This window comes from Geospiza fortis, unplaced genomic scaffold (genome assembly GCF_000277835.1).
Source record: "Geospiza fortis unplaced genomic scaffold, GeoFor_1.0 scaffold45, whole genome shotgun sequence".
NCBI classification, from domain to species: Eukaryota; Metazoa; Chordata; class Aves; order Passeriformes; family Thraupidae; genus Geospiza; species Geospiza fortis.
In genome coordinates, this window is record NW_005054327.1 from 5,902,392 (window position 1) to 5,907,425 (window position 5,034).

Below are 5,034 nucleotides of genomic sequence, written 5' to 3' on the forward strand. Positions count from 1 at the left end.
TACAAGGTCAAGATTGTTATTTTGGAGCAAATTTGGAACTACATTGGTTTTGCTTGCAGAAAATTCAAAAGTCGGAGAGGTATGAATGATTTTGAGTATTGTACCTCATTGTCCTGCCTCGCCTGGCCTTGGCTTGCCTTCTCTTCCCGTCCTTTTTCTTCCCTTCCCTTCCAAACCATACCTACATGGACACTTCTGCTTTCATTAGGGACAGACCTGGTTGGGACAGCAGAAGAGATTAGCTTTCTTGGATAAGCCCATTCCTGGATGGCCTGGGGACTGCAGGCATGAGGCTGACAGGCTTCCTGGGTTCTAGCAGCTTGCTATTGCTGGCTGGCTGATTGGGAGTTTGGTTATCTCTATGTAGGGCAATCACAATCTCCTTCTGCCTGCATTAAAATATCCTGCATGTCTGAATTAGTAAGGATCCCAGCCACACTGTGGCCATCTCCCCTGCTATAAACTCTGGCACAGCTAAAGCAGGGTAAAAAGCAAACTCATTAATCTCAGTCTGGCTCATGCTGAAACCCAAATTATCTCTACAGTAACAGACTAGCAACCTACCTCTGTGCTTTTAAGCATCCCAGGAAATAGTCTCTTTCTGCAGAAAGGAACTGTGGTCTCAGAAGCTCTACCCTACCTCCATTAATAAACAGCTGCTTCATCTGTGCAAGGTACATTTAACAGGTCTGAGGCTGGATAGGCTGAGAGACAGTCAGATGTTGATGCTCCTTGTGACAGGTAAAATAAAAATATGTCAAAGCTCAGATCAAAATCAAGAAAGTTTGCCCTAAACATATCTTGCTCTAAATTTTGTAGTAGGTTATGGTCAGATCCTGAAGAATTTCTGACTTAGCAGCTAAACATCTAAAGTTTTAGGAAAATCCTTTAAGAACTGACAGACTCAAATGGGAATTACTTTTTCAATTTTTTTTTTGTATTTTTGCTGTGGAAAGAGATACAAGGTTGGGTTTTGATCTGAAAGGTAAACCTCTTATTTGTTGAAGCTTCTATAAATTCTTGAAAATTGCTTCATTTGTTATGTGCTTACATGTTATTTGACACAAGACTGCAATAAAAAAAGACTGAGGCCAAGATTTTCAAGCGTGACTGCTGGTTACAGATACTTCCAGTTTTGCTGGCCAAACTTCAGACATTTTCAATGCCTTTCTTAAAATAAAATATCCTAGCTCAAGAGTTCTGTGAATCTTATTTCTTCAGTAGCTGCTAACTCATCCATAGGATACTGAGAAATGTATTAGTGTGCCTTTGTTGAGCACTAGAGCTCACCCTGATCAATGATGATGGTTCCACCATCAGCAGTATCACACCATTTCAAACTACAGCCTCCTGCTTAAAAAGCTTCATTTTCAAAGAGAGAGGAAACAAAGACTTCATGGAATTCAAGCTCTTAAAAGGAATGAAGTTAGAAATCTTGACATCCAGAGTACTTGGAAACTTTGTAAAAGTTCATCTAAAAGTCAAGTACTATGAAATACTAAGCAATTTGGGAGAATTTGCACATGATCTAAGGAGAGACATGATTTTGTCATCCAGATTAGAGTAACAATGCTTGGCATAGTCCAGTGAATTGGTTAATTGATGCTCTAAATTTGATTCATAAAAACACAGCTAGGGTCATCTTGCTGTATTAGCAGAAAGACAAGAAAACAGATCCCCGCTACGAAAACAAAACTAAAAAATAAACAAACAACCCCAATAAAATTTTCAAAACAAAAGCAAGCAAACAAACAAAAACCAAAATCGTCAAAAAAAAACCCAAAACAAAACCTCCAGCTGGATATAAAGGTGAAGAAGTCAAAATGAGAGGGATGAAGCACTAGAACAGTTTTCACAGAGAAGTTTCAGAATCTCCAACTTCAGAGAATTTCAAACCTTAGGTGACCATGGCCCTGAGAAACCTGATCTAACTGTCTGCAGTTAAAAAAGATTAGACTGCTTGATCTTCAGAGGTCCGTTCCAAACTCACTTTTTTTGTGGTTCTAGAACCACAAGGCTTATTTGCATGATGCCCTTCTAGGCATAACACTTTCTGCATCCAGCTTAACAAGGAGCAAAATTTTATCCTATAAATAGCACTTGTCAGATCTAGAATAGAAATTGCTGTGATATATTTAAGCATTCACAGCTTTTGATCTTCCATATCAGGAGGCCAGAAGAATGAGCTGTACTAACAGCAAGATATGGAAGAAGATACAGGAAGTGAATACAAGGAAGATTAAAATGGCCCTATTTTAATACAGATATAATTAATTTAAATAATAAGAATGGAAGCTGTAGCAACTTTGTCAATCACTTCTCCGATGAATTTGCTAAATAAATATAAGGCAAAGTGAATAAATAATATGTTTAATAATATAAAGAATAGCTGTTGGGGCCAAAGAAAGTAAGTTGATGCAGTTTTCTTGGATATACTTGCCAGTCTTTGAGGAAATTGGAAATGATAAGCTGTAACAGATAGATCCTTATTTTAAAATATGCTTCCTGTATTTTTAAAATAGCTTTCTTGAAAGGGGTTCTGCGAGGCAACCAACTATTTTGGAACTATATAGATTTTTACCATTCTGAGATACAAAGGACTTTGAAGCAGTCAATTTGGATTGTTGGCTTCTCTGTCAAGTAAGTATTGTCAAGCAGATTGGGAGCCTGAGGTATGGCAAGGTTAAATTTGACATTTTAAAAATGTAGAGACAAAAGTGACTTTGGGCTTCAGTGTCAGTGAAGTTGTATTATGGTACAAGCATATTTAACTTGTTATGCCTTCAGAACTAATTTTGCAGTGGTTTTGGTTTGGAGGTGCTAATTATGGGGTGAATTGCAAAGTAGAGAGATGAAAATGAAAGTCTTGGTGAGGAAAGCAGGGTAAAGGAATGAGGCTGCCACTGAATTTTGAACAGAACGTAGGGATGGCAGAAAATAGGAGATTTCAGCCATTGAGATGGAAGTAAACAGTGATGCAATAAGGAGAAACTGGATTCTAAAGATACTCTTTAGAAAGATGTGGCAAGATACAGCTGCAGCAAACAAACTCATTTGGCAGTGTCCTGGGCAAGCAGACATCGTTCTCAATTCAATTCAGAAGCAACTAATAACCATTTGGCTTCTGTTCACTGTGACCAAACTGATGCTGCAGAATCTGGCTGTTCAGTGATGGGATGATATATTGGAAGCCAGAAATAAGTTTCTACATGGATCTCTTGAACAATCTGAACTCAATTTAACAATTGAAGAGGACAGAGATAAAGTATTACCTTCTTTGTGAGCTGATCAATAACAAGCACACCTCTGGGAAACAGATGCTTCAACAAATGCCAGTATTACCCTTGAAAGCCATTTCAGTGCTGGAAGCTGAACAGGTTCACAGGACACCTTACACAGAACTTACAGAAGCAGTAAATAATGATAATAATAACAATTATTATTAATAATAAAGAAGCTCTAATTCTCAGCTTTTACGGGTAAAATCTAATCCAATTTGCTTTCAACAACACTGCAAGTGTATATATGGCATATATGTATCTTATAGAAGATAAGACTCAAGTGATTAATTATAGGTTTAAAACGAAATCACAGCAAAAGGTAAAACTAAGCTATTGACAAACTTGGAGAAAAAAAGGTAGTGATTAAAGTACAAAATTAGCTCAATGTCTTCAGTATTCAAAATGTGAAAAAATAAATTCTAACAGCATCCACATGCCTAATTCGAAATCATAATAAAATGCATTTTTGAAGTATGCAGTACTTACTAAATATTTCCATGACTCTTCTGAACATGCCTTGGGCACTGATGATGATGTATCAGTTCCCTCTTGAAGCACCTAGATGCCTAGCATGGGCATAATCTCCTCTTGGAGCCAAAATCTCAGAAATCTCATTACATAACCTAGAAGAATAATTGAAAATGAGAAAATACACAGCGGCTAATCCCAACTATTTCTACAGTTCCACAGCCCAAGAGTCCAACCACCCATATGCCCTAGTGCTAGGTTGAGCAACACACTCTTGCTGTATTTTTGGTCCTAATTAGTAAGCATTGCATACTTCAAAAATGCATTTTATTATGATTTTCAATTAGGCATGTGGATGTTGTTAGAATTTATTTTTTCATGTTTTGCTCCTGTTACTTCTCCACCACGCACATGAAGCTGTAATTATTTAGTATTAGCCTTCTACTGATGGAGAGGAGAGGGAGTGTAAACCCACTGAGAATAAGGAGCAACCTGCATGGCACCCCACATGCTTTCTTGGGAAAGTGTTCCTACCACTTGCCTTGAGAAGTGGACAGGCCTGGTGTCCTATAGCTCCTGTTCCTACCACTTGCCTTGAGAAGTGGACCGGCCTGGTGTCCTATAGCTCCTGTTCCTACCACTTGCCTTGAGAAGTGGACCGGCCTGGTGTCCTATAGCTCCTGTCTTTTAAAGGTACACTAAAAGTGCATCTACATGAGAAGTTTTATATGCAAGATGGGCCTCTGTAGGATTAATTTGCCTTACATTTGGGCTTCTGATGTACACTCAGCCTCCTAAAGCAGTTTCTTTTGCTGGTGACACTTGTCATGTGAAAGGATATCATCTGGATTTTGTCACTTGCAATGTGGCCTCTGCAGCTGGTGCTCTGTACAAGCCTAGGACTGGAAACCAGTAAAAACCTTATTTGTGGTAGTGCCATGGTGAGGTCATGCAGTCCTAGGAGTGCAGCAGATTGCATCATGCCATAGTGTGGTCCCTCTCTCCTTGCATCACAGCAATCAGCAAAGGAAACACACTCTGTGATTGGAACTGCTGCCCTCTGCAATGCCCTGTCTCCAAAAAGTCCCAGAAACCCCACTGAGGTTTGGGTTTGAAGTGGAGCTGATAAACTGGAGCTGGTAGGTGGGGTTTTGGCTTGAGTGAGGTTTTTGAATTGAGCGTGAGGGTACTGAGGAACCATCTTACAAAGCTGCAAATGAATGGCATCAGGGATATTCTGCCTTGCTGTACTAAATCTTCTTTTTACAGATAAATTATGCTTAAA